The sequence below is a fragment of the Lithobates pipiens genome, unplaced genomic scaffold (genome assembly GCF_037356315.1).
Source record: "Lithobates pipiens isolate NorthernLeopardFrog02 unplaced genomic scaffold, aLitPip1_a1.2 Scaffold_86, whole genome shotgun sequence".
Taxonomy (NCBI): Eukaryota; Metazoa; Chordata; class Amphibia; order Anura; family Ranidae; genus Lithobates; species Lithobates pipiens.
The window spans coordinates 856661-877296 of NW_027507910.1; the positions used below are offsets into that span (position 1 = coordinate 856661).

The following is a 20636-nucleotide window of genomic DNA, read 5'->3' on the forward strand; positions in this document are numbered from 1 at the left end:
CCCTCCATCCTTCCTCCTCCGTTATCCCACAATCCTTCCTCCCCCGTTATCCCTCCGTCATTCCTCCTCCATTATCCCTCCGTCCTTCCCCCTCCATTATCACTCCGTCCTTCCCCCTCCGTTATCCCACAATCCTTCCTCCCCCGTTATCCCTCCGTCATTCCTCCTCCGTTATCTCCATTATCCCTCAATCCTTCCTCCTCCATTATCCCTCCGTCCTTCCCTTTCCATTATCCCTCCATCCTTCCTCCTCCGTTATCCCACAATCCTTCCTCCCCCGTTATCCCTCCGTCATTCCTCCTCCGTTATTTCCATTATCCCTCAATCATTCCTCCTCCATTATCCCTCCGTCCTTCCCTTTCCATTATCCCTCCGTCCTTCCCCCTCCATTATTCCTCCGTCCTTCCCCCTCCATTATCCCTCCATCCTTCCCCCTCCATTATCCCTCCATCCTATATCCTCCGTTATCCCTCTGTCATTCCTCCTCCATTATCCCTCCATCCTTCCCTCTCCATTATCCCTCAATCCTTCCTCCCCCGTTATCCCTCCGTCATTCCTCCTCCGTTATCCCTCCATCCTTCCCCTCCATTATCCCTCAATCCTTCCTCCTCCATTATCCCTCCGTCCTTCCTCCTCCATTATCCCTCCGTCCTTCCCCCTTCATTATCCCTCCATCCTATATCCTCCGTTATCCCTCTGTCATTCCTCCTCCATTATCCCTCCGTCCTTCCCTCTCCATTATCCCTCAATCCTTCCTCCCCCTGTTATCCCTCCGTCATTCCTCCTCCGTTATCCCTCCATCCTTCCCCTCCATTATCCCTCAATCCTTCCTCCTCCATTATCCCTCCGTCCTTCCTCCTCCATTATCCCTCCGTCATTCCTCCTCCATTATCCCTCCATCCTTCCTCCTCCGTTATCCCTCCGTCATTCCTCCTCCGTTATCCCTCCGTCATTCCTCCTCCATTATCCATCCGTCATTCCTCCTCCGTTATCCCTCCGTCATTCCTCCTCCATTATCCCTCCATCCTTCCTCCTCCATTATCCCTCCGTCATTCCTCCTCCGTTATCCCTCCGTCATTCCTCCTCCATTATCCCTCCATCCTTCCTCCTCCGTTCTTCCTTCTCCGTTATTCCTCCATCCTTCTTCCTCCGTAATCCCTCCATCCTTCCTACTCCATCCATCATCCTACATTATCCCTCCATCCTTCCCCCTCCGTCATTCCTCCTCCATTATCCCTCCGTCCTTCCCTCTCCATTAGCCCTCCATCCTTCCTCCTCCATTATCCCTCCATCCTTCCCCCTCCGTTATCCCTCCATCCTTCCAACTCCATTATCCCTCCATCCTTCCTCCTCCATTATCCCTCCATCCTTCCTCCTCCGTCATCTCTCCATCCTTCTTACTCCGTTATCCCTCCATCCTTCCTCCTCCATTATCCCTCCATCCTTCCCCCTTCATTATCCCTCCATCCTTCCCCCTCCATTATCCCCTCCGTCATTCCTCCTCCGTTATCCCTCCATCCTTCCCCCTCCATCCTTCCCTCTCCATTATCCCTCCGTCATTCCTCCTCCGTTATCCCTCCATTATCCCTCCATCCTTCCCTCTCCGTTATCCCTCCATCCTTCCCTCTCCATTATCCCTCCGTCCTTCCCCCTCCATTATCCCTCCGTCCTTCCCCCTCCATTATCCCTCCATCCTTCCCCCTCCATTATCCCTCCGTCCTTGCTCCTCCGTTATCCCTCCGTCCCTCCTCCGTTCTTCCCCCTCCGTCCTTCCCCCTCCATTATCCCTCCATCCTTCCCCCTCCATTATCCCTCCATCCTTCCCCCTCCATTATCCCTCCGTCCTTCCTCCTCCGTTATCCCTCCGTCCTTCCCCCTCCGTTATCCCTCCGTCCTTCCCCCTCCATCCTTCCATCTCCATTATCCCTCCATCCTTCCCCCTCCATTATACATCCATCCTTCCTCCTCCGTTATCCCTCCATTATCCCTCCGCCATTCCTCCGCCGTCCTTCCTCCTCCGTTATCCCTCCATCTTTTCTCCTTCATTATCCCTCCGTCCTTTCCTCTCCATTATCCCTCCGTCCTTCCTCCTCCGTTATTCCTCCATCCTTCCCCCTCCATTATCCCTCCATCCTTCCCCCTCCATTATCCCTCCGTCCTTCCCCCTCCATTATCCCTCCAACCTTCCCCCTCCATTATCCCTCTATCCTTCCCCCTCCATTATCCCTCCATCCTTTCTCCTCCATTATCCCTCCATCCTTCCCCCTCCATTATCCCTCCGTCCTTCCCCCTCCATTATCCCTCCAACCTTCCCCCTCCATTATCCCTCCATCCTTCCTCCTCCGTTATCCCTCCATCCTTCCCCCTCCATTATCCCTCCATCCTTCCTCCACCGTTATCCCTCCATCCTTCCCCCTCCATTATCCCTCCATCCTTCCCCCTCCGTTATCCCTCCATCCTTCCTCCTCCGTTATCCCTCCATCCTTCCTCCTCCGTTATCCCTCCATCCTTCCCCCTCCATTATCCCTCCATCCTTCCCCCTCCGTTATCCCTCCATCCTTCCTCCTCCGTTATCCCTCCATCCTTCCCCCTCCATTATCCCTCCATCCTTCCCCCTCCATTATCCCTCCATCCTTCCGCCACCGTTATCCCTCCATCCTTCCCCCTCCATTATCCCTCCATCCTTCCCCCTCCGTTATCCCTCCATCCTTCCTCCTCCGTTATCCCTCCATCCTTCCTCCTCCGTTATCCCTCCATCCTTCCCCCTCCGTTATCCCTCCATCCTTCCTCCTCCGTTATCCCTCCATCCTTCCTCCTCCGTTATCCCTCCATCCTTCCCCCTCCATTATCCCTCCATCCTTCCCCCTCCGTTATCCCTCCATCCTTCCCCCTCCGTTATCCCTCCATCCTTCCCCCTCCGTTATCCCTCCATCCTTCCCCCTCCGTTATCCCTCCATCCTTCCGCCACCGTTATCCCTCCATCCTTCCCCCTCCGTTATCCCTCCATCCTTCCCCCTCCATTATCCCTCCATCCTTCCCCCTCCATTATCCCTCCATCCTTCCCCCTCCATCCTTCCCCCTCCGTTATCCCTCCATCCTTCCTCCTCCGTTATCCCTCCATCCTTCCCCCTCCGTTATCCCTCCATCCTTCCTCCTCCGTTATCCCTCCATCCTTCCTCCTCCGTTATCCCTCCATCCTTCCCCCTCCGTTATCCCTCCATCCTTCCCCCTCCGTTATCCCTCCATCCTTCCTCCTCCGTTATCCCTCCATCCTTCCCCCTCCATTATCCCTCCATCCTTCCCCCTCCATTATCCCTCCATCCTTCCGCCACCGTTATCCCTCCATCCTTCCCCCTCCGTTATCCCTCCATCCTTCCCTCTCCATTATCCCTCCATCCTTCCCCCTCCATTATCCCTCCATCCTTCCCCCTCCATTATCCCTCCATCCTTCCCCCTCCAGTATCCCTCCATCCTTCCCTTGGGCACATCTCCACTCTGCACAGATCTCTCGCTTTCAGGAAATCTCGTCAGCAGAGATCTCTGAGAGGCCACCGAGCGATCTCCTTCTGCCTGTTGGTGACGCCACTGATCGGAAATTTCTGTCATCCTGGGGCCAAAACCTCGGATATTCACGAACGTTTCATCTCTGGTAATCCGTCTCATCAGTCCGGCATCCCCCAATTCTCTTAAAGCGGTTGTAAACCCGCTGACGTTTCTTTTTTTTCCTCATCTGCGAAGGAAAAGGCATAATGAGCTAGTATGCACCTCATACTAGCTCATTATGAAATACTTACCTTAGAACGAGGCCTCGACATCTGTCCCGATCCACGCCGAGGGAGCTGACATGTTCCCTCGGCGTGTCTTCGGGTATCGCGGCTCTAGCGCTGTGAGTGGCTGGAGCCGCGATATCGTCACTCCCACGCATGTGCGCCGGAGATTTCTTCCCGGCAGGGTCCGGTGTCTGCCGGACCTTCAGCCGAGAATCCCCTGTGCGGCGCATTGCGAGGGGAATATCTCCTAAACCATACAGTTTATTTTACCTACAGGTGAGCCTCATTATAGGCCTTATTATAGGCTTTCCTGTAGATAAAAGTCATAAAAATGACTATATAACCACTTTAACCCATGCTTCCTAAAAAACTGCTCCAGTCTAGTATAAAAAAAAAGGAAGGGGGGGGGGGGGTATTATTTTGCACACCAACCTGCCAGATAATACATTAAACAAGCTGCCATCCCCCCACCAGAGAACATCATAATGTCCCAGCCAGATATCCAGGACGCTGTATCCACCCAAACAAGGTTTCTTCACCCCCACTGCCCCGGGCGACTCTCTCCATCTTGTCACCCCCCCAAAAAAACAGAGCGCCCTCTGTGCCATCCAAACCCCTGGCGGGAAAATCAAACTGAAGTGTAACAAAGGCAATAAAACGGCTGTATTGATTAAGACCCGTCAAGGTCAATCATTTAGATTTCCGGAAGTCCAGCTTCTTGGTGATTTTCTCCATCACATTCTCCATATTCACCCAATTTGTCAAATCCCCTTCAAAATGAGTTCCCAAAACTGTAATTGATGTTCTCAGGGCCTTACTCCCAGGGGCGGACTGACCATTGGGCCACTTGGGCACTGCCCGAGGGCCCTGTGCCACTAGGGGGCCCCATCAGGGTTGCCAGCCTCAGTAAAAACAGGGACAGTATGTAAAAATCTGTGTTTTTTTTTTGTTACATCTGTCTGTGAAATGTCCCTTCCCGACGGTGGTTGTGAAATGAGATGTGTCATTTTTGCTGGTAGAACGCCTGAAGGTGCCACTTCAATGTTGGTCCTCTGTATGTGGCCAGGCTGTGTAAAAGTCTCACACATGTGGTATCGCCATACTCAGGAGGAGGAGCAGAATGTATTTTGGGGTGTAATTTGTTGTATGCATATGCTGTGCCTGAGAAATAACCTGATGAGGTGACAATTGTGTAAAGAATTGTGGGAAAAAATGACAACTGAAAAAATCTCACCATGCTACTTAATACCTTGGAATGTCTACTTTGTAAAAAGGGGTCATTTGGGGGGATTTGTACTTTCCTGACTTGTTGGCGTCTCCAGAAATGAGACTCACCTGATGTACTGAAGGCCTGATCAGATCTCATCAATTTTTGTAAACTCTATAACTTTCACACACACCAAATAATATCCACTCATTTGGCTGATTTTACCAAAGATACGTAGCAGTATACATTTTGGTGAAAATTTATGAAGAAAAATTACTAATTAGCAAAATTTTATGACAGAAACAAAGAACACAGTATATGATGGGGGGTGGTAATATCACACAGTATATGATGGGGGGTGGTAATAACACACAGTATATGATGGGGGGGTGGTAATATCACACAGTATATGATGGTGGGTGGTAATATCACACAGTATATGATGGTGGTGATTATCTGCTTTTTTTGTACTATAAAGGGCTAATTTTAGTTTTTTTAACCCCGTTATGTTACTAAACTTAGTCTTAGGCCTGGTTCACATCTCTGTGTTTATTGGTACTTTTTGCAGAAATGCTCTGCAGTTCATTTCCATGGTTTCCTATGGGACACGTTCACATCTGAAAGGGTCGGGGACTTTTAACACAAAATGGTGCTTTATTGGTTCAATATACTTCAATGGAGAAGCTGCAGAAAAGCGTGCAATGCGTTTCTGTAGCAATTTATTTTTTTGGGCAGATTAAAAACAATGAAAAAATGCAAATTGCAGTAAAATCACGTGCGCAAAAATCAAAACGCACAGCAAAAAGCACTGCAGAAACAGATCAAAAGCAAACTGCATAGGTGTGTACCGAGCTTTATGCTGACCACACCGATCCATTTTCAGATGAAGAATCTTTGTACATTCGCTGAACAGAAGAATTTTTTTTGAAATTTTCACTTGTTTTTAACATTCTGTTTTTAAAATGAATCCAATTTCTGAACGAAAACCACAAACATTGTCTGAAAATTCCTTTGACTAAGAAGTTTTCTATTTCCAAATTTTCCCGTCACTGTGGTTGAAAATGAACGTCAAATTTGACCAACTTTTTTTATTTTTTATTAATTTTTTTTAAAGGTTATTAACCGATGGAAACAATAATCGGCCAACTAATGGATTATGGAAATAATGGTTAGTTGCAGCCCTAGCCTTATGTATATAATGTAATATGGGGAACATTCTTATAGGAGGGGTCAGGCACAGTGAGGACTTCATGAGCCGCCTACTTCTCCTTCAACGTCCAATCAGCAGGAGCTTAGCTGCACCGGAGGTCACGGACCTGGCTATGCTGTCTGGATTTGGATCACATGACTGGCTGAACAGAATTGAAAATCTTTTTGCAGATAAACCAGTTCACACATCTACGCATTTCAACTGTGGATTTAGCCGTATGCCTAAATTCAGCTTTAAAAGAAGAAGATTGAAAAGTAACAAACAGTCATTTCCTTATAGTTTGTTTTGTTTTTTAATAAAATGACAAATCCAAGAAGCCGTGTTGAGTTGACTGTCCATCCCACGTCAGCGTTTTCTTCTCTAGACAGGCGAGGGCCACATAAAGCCTTTTACACCACAAGTGTCATGATAGGAACTATGCACCACAGTCAAAGTGATGCAGCTTAACTGCAGTGATAATAAACCATGAAGACAAAAATATAGAGATTTGTAGAAAAAAAAAAAAGAATAATTCTGTTCCAAATTTCTTGTGTTTGATGGGAGGTGGCAGCTGTGCCTGAATGTCACTGAGCGTTCTCTCCACCAGAACCAACTCACCGTTATCCACCAATCCATGAACAGCAATGGCTGCCAGGAGGGCGGAGCCTCACCGAGAAAGAAGGAAAAAGGGAAATGATTAGATTGGGATTTTCATTTCTGTATATTAGGAATAGGCAGTAATCACATTTACTAAAAATCATTCAGAATGCGCTGTGCAGTTCTGGTGACCGGAAAAAAATAAGATAAAGATATAAAGTTATAATGGAATGAGTCCAGAGACCGGCAACAAAATAAAAAAAATATCAGGAGAGACTGGAGGAACTTTAGTGCTCACATCATTTGTAATAAAAACATCTTGGCCATTCTGAAGCTTCCCTCCAACCACTTTGCATATTATTTTATATATACTGTGATTCTGTACTTGGCAAATATGCTGCAAAAATCTCCCTCCACTGAGTCTGGCGGCAGCCATTTTAACTGTGGGCAGCTGAAGCCGCTGCCTGTTCACTTCCTGGATTTACACAGAGGCACACCTCCAGCTCTGCAGCTCTCATTGGCCCTCTTATGACTCATCCCCCCTCCCTTCCTGGCAAACTCTCACAAGAGTGAGAGAGAGCTGTGCATGATGTGATAAGCCTAGGCTAATGACCAGGGAAGACACAGGAAGTGGGCTGTAGAAGGGATTTACTGGTAGAAAAAATGTTCTACTATTTAAAGCTAAAACAACAAGGGCAGAAAATGTAATTGATGGAGAGTTGAAAAAATGAATGAAGGTCCACTTTTTTTTTTTTGAAAAATATGTTTATTAAAAGTTTCATAACAAACAAGACTTATAACAACAGTGCTCACAGTATACAAGAGTCGTTCAATGACACAGAAATATTCAATGCAACATAATATTTCAGCAGTTCACAGTAAAAAACAAAAAGGGTGCACCGCTGGCGGCCCCAATGCCCTCTGCCAGTATAAACCATCCCCCATCTGGTTCCATAAAAGCAAGGGACAGCTCCTAAGGGCACGAAGGGGGGAGGGGAGCAGAAATATAGCATAACAGAGCAAGCGTACCAATTCTCCCCCGCAACCACAGTCACCATTCCCATCTAAGCTGTTTCGGGGTCAGCTACCCAAGCATGCCAGACCTTATCATACTTCTTTATCCCCGATGGAGGTAAGTATAATGAAGGTCCACTTTACAACCCTTGAGGACACAGTAACACATACTGAACTTGGTGTTGAGTTCTTCACTTTCAGGTCATCACAGAGGACAAGGGGGCACTCTTTATGTCTGGAGGAAAAGGGGTTACACCACTTGCCTACCGGGCACTTTCACCCCCTTCCTGCCCAGGCCAATTTCCAGCTTTCAGCGTTGTTGCACTTTGAATGCCAATTGCGCGGTCATGCAACACTGTACCCAAACTACATTATTATCATTTTTTGGAGACAGTATGGAGGGGAATGTGGACTGAGGCTACTGTGGACCTTCACGGTACCGCACAAAGCCTTGGCATACAAAAGTGTAAGTATATATTTTTTATCCCAAAAACATCTTAAAACATACATATATCATAAAAAAGACAAAAGGAAATTTGTCTTTCAAGAAGAATTCCCTTAAAAAATAAAAAATAAAATACTGCAGCTAAAATCAGACACTTACCTGTCCCAGGGTCCAGCGATGCGGGGAATGAAGCTCTGCTTGTCACTAGGGTTGCCACCTTTTCTTCAAGCCAAACCCGAACACTTTAGCGCCACACAGCAATTTATTTTTTATTTTATTTTTACGGGGGAACACTATGGACTGTGGTATAAAATGAAACTCTGATATAAGAGGGTTTCTGCTTACCAAAGCCCCCCATTTACATCAGAATTCCCAGATTTCCCCATTAAATCAGGTTTCCCTAAGCTCCCCCTTACATCTGAGTCCCCCTTACCTTAGTGTACAGGCATACCCCACTTTTAAGTACACAATGAGGTTTATTTACTAAAGCTTGAAAGTGCAAAATCAGCCGCTCTTCTGCATAGAAACCAATCAGCTTCTAACACCAGCTTCTTCAATTACACTTTGGTAATAAAACCTGGAAGCTGATTGGTTTCTATGCAGAAGAGCGGCTGATTTTGCACTTTCAAGCTTTAGTAAATAATAGAGATGCACCGAAATTTCGGCCGCCGAAACATATCGGCCGAAAATGGCCCTTTCGGCAAAAAGCCGAAAGAGAATTTCCGCCGGTACTGGTGCCGAAAATGGGGCGGGGCTTGGCCCCGCCCCCGGGGCCGCCCATCACGGGGGGTGTCCTTCTATCTTTAGCTCTCCTGCTCCCCTCCCTCCTCACCTATGCTGCAGTCAGCCTGTGGGGTCTCGCTCTACAGTCCCCCTCTCCACATGTTGTGTGTGCATGTTTATATGTATGTATGTTGTGTGTGCATGTTTATATGTATGTATGTGTGTTGTGTGTGCATGTTTATATGTATGTATGTGTGTTGTGTGTGCATGTTTATATGTATGTATGTGTGTTGTGTGTGCATGTTTATATGTGTGTGTGTGTGTTGTGTGTGCATGTTTATATGTGTGTGTGTGTGTTGTGTGTGCATGTTTATATGTATGTGTGTGCATGTTTATATGTATGTATGTGTGTTGTGTGTGCATGTTTATATGTATGTGTGTGTGTTGTGTGTGCATGTTTATATGTATGTGTGTTAAGTGTGTATGTGCGCATGTATGTGTTATATGTGTGTTGTATGTTTTTATATGTGTGTGTGTGTGCATGTATGTGTTATATGTGTGTTGTATGTTTTTATGTGTGTGTTGTATGTTTTTATGTGTGTGTTGTATGTTTTTATGTGTGTGTTGTATGTTTTTATGTGTGTGTTGTATGTTTTTATGTGTGTGTGTGTGTGTTTTTATGTGTGTGTGTGTGTGTGTGTGTGTGTGTGTGTGTACGCGTTTTTATATGTGTATGTTTATATGCACTGGTGAGGCACAGGCAGGCTACATGGCGGGCACTGGTAGGCTGCTGGCACAGTGAGGCTGCATTGATCTCCTGTAGCATGTCTGCAATCTCTGACCATCTCCTGTACCATGCCTGTAGTCTCTGACCATCTCCTGTACCACGTCTGCAGTCTCTGACCAGCTCCTGTACCATGTCCCCAGTCTGACCAGCTCCTGTACCACGTCTGCAGTCTCTGACCAGCTCCTGTACCATGTCTGCAGTCTCTGACCAGCTCCTGTACCATGTCTGCAGTCTCTGACCATCTCCTGTACCATGTCCCCAGTCTCTGACCAGCTCCTGTACCACGTCCCCAGTCTCTGACCACCTCCTGTACCATGTCCCCAGTCTCTGACCACCTCCTGTACCATGTCCCCAGTCTCTGACCACCTCCTGTACCATGTCCCCAGTCTCTGACCACCTCCTGTACCATGTCCCCAGTCTCTGACCACCTCCTGTACCACGTCCCCAGTCTCTGACCACCTCCTGTACCATGTCCCCAGTCTCTGATCATCTCCTGTACCATGTCTGCAGTCTCTGACCATCTCCTGTACCATGTCTGCAGTCTCTGACCATCTCCTGTACCATGTCTGCAGTCTCTGACCAGCTCCTGTACCATGTCTGCAGTCTCTGACCAGCTCCTGTACCATGTCTGCAGTCTCTGACCAGCTCCTGTACCATGCCCGCAGTCTCTGACCATCTCCTGTAATATGTCCTCAGTCTCTGACCATCTCCTGTAATATGTCCTCAGTCTCTGACCATCTGATGTATGAAAATATTTTTTAAAAACAGTCATTTTCGGTATCGGTTTCGGTTTTCGGCCTAGTGTATTTTTCATTTTCAGTATCGGTTTCGGCACCAAAAAACCCATTCGGTGCACCCCTAGTAAATAAACCCCATTGTGTACTTAAAAGTGTGAAGTGGGGTATAGCTGTACTCATTTACTCAGGGGAACAACAGAGAAGGGAGGGAGGGGGGGAGGGAGCCTATACACTGGGTGGTTGTGGTACTTGGTTAATGGGGAGTATAGGCGTGTGCCACCCAGGCAACAAGGGGCCTCTGCACCACACTGGGTGAATAGGATGTGCCCAGACACACCTAAATTGGATGGGGGGGGGGGGGGTTGCAGTCCCATATGAATAATGTTCCCGGGCTTCAGACAGTCTGAAACCTGGACATATTATTCAAAACACAGACTGTCCAGGTGAATCCCAGACAGGTGGGAACCCTACTGTTATCACACTAAGAGCAGGAAAAAAAAAACAGACATGCTGCATTTTCCAAACACCAGGTTGGACATTGGGAACCACAGCACACTACAATGCAACCATGTAAATATGACCCTAAGGGGTTGAATTACTAAAGGCAAATAGACTGTGCACTTTGCACCGGAGCTCCAGTCTCGTAAGTGAAAAGTAAAAGTCAGCAGCTGCAAAAACTGTTAATAAAGAGCCACTGGCCTGTCCCAGGATGTAGCGGTGTGCTCACCCCAGCTCTTTTCTCCCTGCGTCCCTCTCGTCAGCACCTTTGCTATGGGCACCCGGCCTTGACAGCTTGCCGCTTCACAGCTGGGTGTCCACTGTGCATGTGTAAGCGGTGCTGCACACTCGGACTGGTCTCGCAGTCTTCTGGGACCTGTCATGTGCCGAATATTAATAAACAGACACTCACCTGTCCCACGGTCCAGCGATGCGGCCACCCAAACCCTCACTTCTCTCCCCCTCCTCTCTGCGGTGCCAGCATTGTAAGTGTGGGCACCCGGCTGTGACAGCTTGTGGCTTCAACACGCTGCGCATGCGTGAGTTGTGCTGTGCTCTTAATGGCCAGGCAATCTTCTGGGACCCGTGATGTGTCCCAGAAGATTTCAGAGAGGGAGGGGAGAGGAGGAGTCGCCTAGGCGACGGAGGAAGGCAGTGGGACAGGAAGTACCTGACAAAATGAGGTACCCACTTCCCATCCAAAAAATGACATGCCAAAATATGGCATGTAAGGGGGCAAGGAGTGCTTAAAGTGGAAGTTCCACTTTTGGGTGTAACTCCGCTTTCAGGAGGGAGGGGGGGGGGGGGGGGGGGGAGAACTTCCACTTCCGATCGCCTAGGTGGTTGGAACAGAAGTGGGGATGGGTACCTGCCAAAATCGTGTACCGTATCCCCCCTCCTACCCAAAAGCTCCATTTCACAAAAAGGAGTCGGGGAGGAGACCTTAAAGTAGAATTTGGGTAGAGCTCCACTTTAAATTGGCTGTAGTATGTGTGTGAATACATGTGAGGTGGGGTGTTTAAGCAAATGGTTTTGATTTTCTTGGGCGGAAGGAAAGAAAATCACTTGAATCCCCCATCATCACAGTCAGCGTTGATGGGGTAATGCCTCCCGCAGCACTATTGTGTTCTGTCAGTGGGGTGGCAGGGGGGCCTTACTGGCCAGCAGAATGATTACTGTTAGCGGTTAATGTAAAAAATCTGACAGGCTGGTTGTAGCCAAGTCTATCAATGAATCTACTAATCAGCCTGCCCATAAATGGATTGAATATCGATCCATGTACAGCCAGCTTTACATTGGAACTTTACAAGTTCCTTGAGAACAGGGACTGTTGTGAATGTACAATATAAAGAACATCCAATATATAATATGTATATATACACACACACACACAGTATCCGTATAACATGGACTCTGGACACAAATGTCTGCTGGGACACAAATACACACTTATCATTGCTCTTGGCCCTTCATAGCCCTGAAGTCACAATTACAAAGCAGTAAGTTCCAGTCCTGAGCCATCTGGTTCTGTTTCTGAATGGACGGGTCATATACTGGCCGGCGTGCCTGACAATGAATGTCTGCCTACCCTACCGGAACTACCTACCCTACCTGAACTACCTACCCTACCTACCCCACCTGAACTACCTACCCCACCGGAACTACCTACCCCACCGGAACTACCTACCCCACCGGAACTACCTACCCCAGTCCATCAACTGATCCTCTCAACTCAGAGTTTTCTGTCTTACAAAAATGATTGAAAAGAGCAGCATGTGAATAGAGGACCTTTCATCAGCCACAAGCATTGTGATCAGGGGAGGAACACAAGGAGTTAATCCTTATCTGGCAGCAGTAATCCTTATACTGCCTCCAGACCTCCTTCACTTCTCTATCAATCCCCCAGGGCAAGGATTTCCTGGAAGCCACAGCAAGCCCGAAAATGATGAAATAGTCCCGGCGGAATAATCATTGTGCTGCGGTTCACGGCAATTACATCCCCCGGCGGATTGATATAGATAAGGGGACCGGGACTTTGGTTTTACTGCACTGCTGCCAGTTAAGGATTAGTTAGTTATGTTCCTTTCTCTGCCCCCAGCTGCTGTCCGATTAGCACTAGTTCTTCTGCTCCTTCCCCGATCCCCAGCGCTGCCACTGTCCAATCTGAGTGAATCATCTGTCCGGGTTCCAAGCAAACTGAAAACCGGACACATAGTTCAAAATTATTCAAAACCCGTACTGTCCGGGTGAACCCCCCCCCCCACCACCCCCCGGCATTCTAACTGTGTGTAATTCTAACTGCATGCGCAGTCATCTGGGACCTGTCACGAGTCCCAGATGACTGACAGGAGGGAGGAGGCGGAGCTGAGCACCACTTTAAAGCAGGGTTCCACCCTAAAGTGGAACCTCCGCTGATCGGATCCCTCCCCCCCTCCGGTGTCACAATTGACACCTTTCAGGGGGGAGGGGGGGGTGGAGATACCTATCAAAGACAGGTATTTACACCCACTTCCAGGCATAGACTCCCGTAGGAGTCTACGCCATTTCCTGCCCTGCTGCTCTGTCTGCTGGGACACACACGGGTCTCAGAGGCAGCGCAGAGAATTCCTATTGCGCTGCGCGACTCGCGCATGCACAGTAGGGAACCGGGAAGTGAAGCCGATTCGCTTCCCTTCCTGATTCCCTCACAGAGAATGGTGGCGGCAGCAGCCGAGAGATCGATCGGCCTCGGCATCGCTGGAACCCGGGACAGGTGAGTGTCCATTTATTAAAAGTCAGCAGCTGTAGTATTTATAGCTGCTGGCTTTTAATATATTTTTTTTTTGGTGGAATCCCTCTTTAACATTAGGTTGTATAAAAGCACAGATGGGGTGACACTAGGAAATAATCATTGTCAGTAGGTATATACCATCTGCGTGTGACCGCTCATAGGAGATGACAAGCACCGGTGTAGAGAATGTCACACCACCGATTGAAGCAGTATGGCACATGTGACCACCTCTTCACCCAAAAGCATTTATCTCCTCTTCCACCACAACTCACAGTGCCACTAAACAGACACAACAAGTGCTTTAAGAAGACGTCTCTTTTTACAGCTATCCAAGACTTCATTAAAGTGCTTGTAAAGCTACTTTGTGTACTTTATAGATCCCCTTTGTTCCATGAGGTTATGTGCCCCAGTGTATGTTCTATATAAAAAATATATTGCTGTATAACTTATTTCAGCGCTCACGTGACTGCCCGTCGCTCTCCTCTCCCAATCTGAGAAGTACAGTGGGATTGGCTGAGAATCCCTTGATGACCTCTGAAATAAGTTATACAGCAACATATTTTATCAGCAGGAGGGAAGGGGTGGCACTGTCATGAGATGACAGGCGGGGAGGGATGGGGGAGGGGAGGACACAGGAGAGCTGCGAATGACGGAGGCACATAAACTGACCGCGGTGTCAGGGCAGCCATGATAAGCCATGGTCAGTTTACAGAGGGGAGAGTATAGCCAGGCAGGATCAGCCAGGTATGTTAAAGCGGGAGTTCCGACTTTTTTTTAAAGTCAGCAGCTACAAATACTGCAGCTGCTGGGTTTTAAAATATGGACACTTACCCCTCCAGCGCGCCCGCGATGTTGGCACCCGAAGCCAATCTGTCGGTTGGCTCTCGGGTGATGCCGCCACCATCTTCGGTGTGGGAATCAGGAAGAGAAGCCTTGCGGCGTCACTTCCCGGTTCCCTATTGCGCATGCGCGAGTCGCGTTGCGCAATAAGGAAGGTCTCTGCTGTCTCTGGGATCCACGTGTTTCCCAGCAGACAGCGGGGGCCCTGTAGAAAGTGGCATAAATACCCACGGATTCTGCGCCTATCTATGCCCGGAAGTGGGTGCAGATACCTGTATTATACCAGGGCTCGACAAACCCCGGGCGCCAGATCGCATTGGCGACTAGAATTTGTGATCTGGCGCCTGGGGCAGCACAGCGGGGGTATCCTGTCTCCTTCCACCCCCCCCCCCGGCGTGATCGTGTCGCGCCGCCGCCGGCCGGTAATTGAGGCCGCGGCTTTGAGGCCTTCTGTGGTCCTATGTTTAGTTCTGTAATCTGGCGCCATCTAGTGGTGGCTGTTGGTATGACAGCCAGCGATGCTAATGAAGCTTTCACTGCCCACCCATCTCACCTTTACTTAGAATAAAAAAAAAAAAAAAAAATGTGTGTGTGTGTATTATATATATATACACACATACATACATACACACATATATATGTGTATATATATATATATATATATATATATATATATATATATATATATATATATATATATATATATATATATATATATATATGTGTTTAGGAGTTCTAACAACCTAGAGAATAAAATGGGGGTCGTTGCAATACTGTCTGTCACACCGTATTTGTGCAGCGGACTTACAAGCGCATTTTCGGGGAAAAAGTCTTATTTTTTTAATTAAATATAACAGTAAAGTTAGCCCAATTTTTTTATATTGTGAAAAATAATGTTACACCGAATAAATTGATACCCAACATGTCACGCTTCAAAATTGCGTCCGCTCATGGAATGGCGACAAACTTTTAGCCTTTAAAATCTCCATAGGCGACGTTTAAAAAATTCTACAGGTTGCACGTTTTGGGTTACAGAGGAGGTCTAGGGCTAGAATTATTGCTCTCGCTCTACCGAACGCAGCGATACCTCATGTGTGGTTTGAACACCGCTTTCCTATGCGGGCGCTACTCACGTATGCGTTCGCTTCTGCACGCAAGCTTGGCAGGACAGGGCGCATTTAAAACATTTTTTTTTTCTTATTTTAACTTTTTATTTTTTCACGGTGCTTTTAAAAAAAAAAAATTGTCACTTTTATTCCTATTACAAGGAATGTAAAAATCCCTTGTAATTGAAAAAAACAGGACAGGTCCTCTTAAATATATGAGATCTGGGGTCAGAGAGACCTCAGATCTCAAATTTACACTAAAATGCAATAAAAAAATAAAAAAAAATAAAAAAAAAATTGTCATTTGAAAAAAAAAAAATGTCCCTCTAAGAGCTATGGGCAATGACATGGAGACAGGTGGGGGGGCCGCGCTATCCTCCCCTCACTCGTCTCCATGTCAGGCCAGGGACAGGTCTGGATTGCCGTTACCGACCTGGCTCCTAACTTTTTTAGCTGGCTCCTAGATTCCAAGCAAATTTGTCAAGCCCTGTATTATACAGCTATCTGTACCCCTCTCCCCACTGAAAGGTGCCAATTGTGGTACCGGGGGGGGTTCTGAGGAGCGGACGTTCCACTTTAGGGTGGAACTCCGCTTTAAGTGATAGAAGGGACCAAATTACACAGAAGAAGCACTGTACTGTTCATGTTTTTTTTTTTTTTTTCTAACCCTTCTCCACTCTACCTGAATCCCCCCCCCAAAAAAAGGAAGAAGAACATTATCATAATTCATAATAATAATCCATCATAATTCACCTAGAAGTTTCGTCTCTCAGCAATCCATAATATAGATCTTTGGCTCTTCCTGCCACACCATTACTATACACCAGTCATCACTAAATAGCAGCCCGTGGTCCGGATCCAGCCAGTGTTCCACCCGGACCTGCGGTCATACCATTTAGGAGACACTTCTTTTCCTCAGCCTCCACTGTTGTTATTCTAACAGCAGGGCGGAGAGCAGTAGATTGGAGTAGAATGGAGTGTGGTAGCGGAGCCGCTAGGGATTAAGTTTTAAAGATAACTAGCAGGTGATTGGATGCAGGGATGTCCTAGCAGCCAATCACCTGCTGGTTAATACAAAAAGGTTAACCCTGTCAGCTCCGGCTACCACACTCCGATCAATGCTGTGCCTCCCACAATCTATAGAGAAATGTTCAGCCTCCTGCTCTCTGCTTGTTCTAAGGTATGAAAGTGAAGGTGGGGGGGGGGGGGCACAAAGGACACTATTCTGGGTGTGTGTGTGAGATGTGTGATGCGTGTGTGTGTGTGATGCGTGTGTGTGTGTGATGCGTGTGTGTGTGTGATGCGTGTGTGTGTGTGATGCGTGTGTGTGTGTGATGCGTGTGTGCGTGTGATGCGTGTGTGCTGTGATGCGTGTGTGCTGTGATGCGTGTGTGCTGTGATGCGTGTGTGCTGTGATGCGTGTGTGCTGTGATGCGTGTGTGCTGTGATGCGTGTGTGCTGTGATGCATGTGTGGTGTGATGCGTGTGTGGTGTGATGCGTGTGTGGTGTGATGCGTGTGTGGTGTGATGCGTGTGTGGTGTGATGCGTGTGTGGTGTGATGCGTGTGTGGTGTGATGCGTGTGTGGTGTGATGCGTGTGTGGTGTGATGCGTGTGTGGTGTGATGCGTGTGTGGTGTGATGCGTGTGTGGTGTGATGCGTGTGTGGTGTGATGCGTGTGTGGTGTGATGCGTGTGTGGTGTGATGCGTGTGTGGTGTGATGCGTGTGTGGTGTGATGCGTGTGAGATGTGTGATGTGTGTGGTGTGAATTGGGTTGCCATGTCATCCCTTTAAACTAAACACATTAATTCACACGGGTTCTGTGGCTGATTAATGTGATATTTAAACTCACGTGGTGCCTTACCTATATTACATTAGCCTCAGAACCTGTGTATATAATAGGCACTTGGTTTTAAAGGGATGAGGTGGCCCCCTACATGTGAAGGAGGGCAGTGTTTGGGGGGAGGTGAAGAGGACAGAGCACACTGCTCTCATCTATACACACAAGCTATGGATTCTCCTCATTATGCCTTGGTCTGCCTTCCATTTGTCCTCAAGGTCTACGTGGGTTACTTTACCACAGCCACAAGGACAGAAATTTCCCAGTGTACCCCACACCCAAAGAACTGAACTATACATTTTTTGCATCTACTCCTGAGGAAGTGGAGACCAATCCACGAAACGCGTAGAGTTATAGGATGCCGAGATATTTGTGGATGGCTTTGAATTTTACACTTATGTATTTCCATCTGCTAAAATCCCGTATTTGTATAAAAACATCCTGTATATAAACACCAACAATGTTTTATGAATTTACAATGTTTATTATGACGACTTACATTGCTAAAGGAAAATTGCTGCAAATAACCATTTTTTTTCGGTGCTTTTACCTGCAATTTTTTTTTAACTTGCCAACAGGATGTCTAAGCTGAAGCACAACCAAAAGCTTTTAGCAGCAGTTTAGCAACATGAGTTCCATTGCTGGCTAGCAGAGCTGAGTTTTCCTATGAGCTGGCAATGGCCCTTCCTCTGTATTGCTAGTTATTTGCCTTTTAGCTCCATCCCCTCAGAGATCTGAATGCTAAAGCCCAATGTGTATTACTTCTCACCAGTGTGAGGCGCTGTGCTGAGATGCTAAATGCATGCACGGCATCAGTGGAAATGAAAGGAGGTCCTACCTGATATTTGCTGCTTATTGTAAAAGCATGTGCATGGCTCCTCCGCGCATTCACCGAGAGCTGCTTCAGGGTCCTCTGCTTGACCAGAACGGTCTTATCATCTGCAAGAGGCTGTGAGAAGAACAAAGACCACAAGACAATAAGTGGGACCACTATAAAGGATGGACAGAAAAATAGAAAATTCCACTACATATTATAGGTTATGACACAGAAACACATAACATTCAACGCAATATGTACTGCAATTTACATTTCTAACTCCTTACATAATGACGTTTTTTTTTTATAATCACTTATAGATGGCAAGTCCTTGCCTATCACCTTAAGTAGAGCCTATACATACGCCCTTCATCTACTTACAGCATATTTCCACCCTAAAGTGGAACTTCCACTCATCGGATTCCCCACCCCCCTCCGCTGCCGCAATTGGCACCTTTCAGGGGGGAGGGGGTATAATCCAGGTATCTGTCCCCACTTCCAGGAATAGCTAGCCACAGATGCCCCGTCACCCCCCCCGTTGTGTTCTGGGAGACACACAGTTCCCGGGACACAACGGGGACCAGTGAAGATGCGCAGTGCCACTCACACAGGAGGGAACTGGGCAGTGAAGCCGCAATGCTTCACTTCCCGATTCTCTTATATTATCTTTACTATTAACAAGTCTCTGGTGTTTAAAGCGGAGTTCCACTTAAAAAAAAAAAAAAAGAATAAAAAAAAGTCAGCAGCTACTAACACGGCAGCTGCTGACCTTTAATAATCGGACACTTACCTGTCCCAGGGTCCAGCGATGCACCCCCTCCTCTTTCTGTTGGGGTACCCCAAGGTTCCGTCCTTGGGCCCCTCCTATTCTCGCTCTATACCTCTTCCCTGGGCCACCTGATAACCTCCCATGGCTTCCAATACCACCTCTATGCTGACGACACCCAGATCTATCTCTCCACTCCTCACCCCCTCCGTCTCCTCAACTCACCCCTCTCCTCAACTCGCCCCCCTCCGCCTCCTCAACTCGCCCCCCTCCGCCTCCTCAACTCGCCCCCCCTCCGCCTCCTCAACTCGCCCCCCCTCCGCCTCCTCAACTCGCCCCCCCTCCGCCTCCTCAACTCGCCCCCCCTCCGCCTCCTCAACTCGCCCCCCCTCCGCCTCCTCAACTCGCCCCCCCTCCGCCTCCTCAACTCGCCCCCCCTCCGCCTCCTCAACTCGCCCCCCCTCCGCCTCCTCAACTCGCCCCCCCTCCGCCTCCTCAACTCGCCCCCCCTCCGCCTCCTCACAGATCTCCAACTTACTGAATAACATATCAGTATGGAGGTCACACCACTTCCTCCAACTCAATCGTTCTAATACTGAGCTTCTTATATTTCCTCCTCCCCCCATGACTTCACCATTAATAACAACACAACCATTGGTCCCTCCACACATGCCAGGATCCTGGGTGTAATCCTTGACTCTGACCTCTCCTTCTCCCCACATCCAATCACTGGCTAAATCCTGCCACCTTCCCCTCCACAACATCTCCAGAATTCCACCTTCCTGACCAATGACAACACAAAGCAACTTCTTCACTCCGCGATTATTTCCCGACTACGGCAACTCTCTGCTTATTGGCCGACCCTTAAGCAGGCTCCTCCCCCCTTCAGTCTATTATGAATGCTGCTGCTAGACTATTACACCTCACTGATCGATCTGTGACTGCCGCCCCTCTCTGCCAATCCTTTCACTGGCTTCCCCTCCCCCACCGTGTAAAATTCGAATTGCTAACCATAACATACAAGGCCATTCACAATATCGCCCCCCCATCTACATCACCAACCTCATCTGCAGATATCGCCCAAATTGTCCCCTCCGCTCCTCCCAGGACCTCCTGCTTTCTAGCTCCCTTGTTACCTCATCTCATGGTCACCTTCATGACTTCTCCAGAGCCTCTCCCTTCCTCTGGAACTCCCTGCCCCAGTCTATCCCATCAGCCCCTACCCTGTCCGCCTTTAGGAGTTCCCTGAAAACTCATTTATTCAGGGAAGCCGATCCCACCCCCACCTAACAACCGTCCCCGAGCCCCCCCATCAAATCATTCTCTGCAGCTATTATCTTTTGTACCACCACCCCCTCCCTTTAGAATGTAAGCTCTACGGGCCGGGCCCTCCTGTACCTTTTGTATTGTACTGTAATTGTGTTGTCCCCCCCATACATTGTAAAGTGATGTGTAAACTGTTGGCACTATATAAATCATGTATAATAATAATAATCCCTCCATTCACTGATACTGGGGAACAGTTCCAAC

At 48.0% G+C, this 20636-nt stretch overlaps 1 protein-coding gene and 1 long non-coding RNA gene across 3 annotated transcripts in view; one reads left to right on the forward strand and one right to left on the reverse strand.

Moving 5' to 3' along the window:
- Window positions 1-5220: 5220 nt before the first annotated feature.
- LOC143973614 (uncharacterized) overlaps window positions 5221-20636 on the reverse strand; it is a 119249-nt gene continuing 103833 nt past the window's right edge. For both annotated transcript variants that reach the window (XR_013272093.1, XM_077474471.1), the window contains exons 5-6: window positions 18362-18472; window positions 5221-6832 (exon numbers count right to left, since the gene is read on the reverse strand). The gene's annotated coding sequence lies outside the window, so the exon portion shown is untranslated. The remainder of the gene's footprint in view (window positions 6833-18361; window positions 18473-20636) is intronic.
- LOC143973615 (uncharacterized) lies at window positions 6832-8317 on the forward strand. The gene is made up of 2 exons (XR_013272094.1): window positions 6832-7500; window positions 7911-8317. It is a non-coding gene; the product is annotated as an uncharacterized LOC143973615 (long non-coding RNA).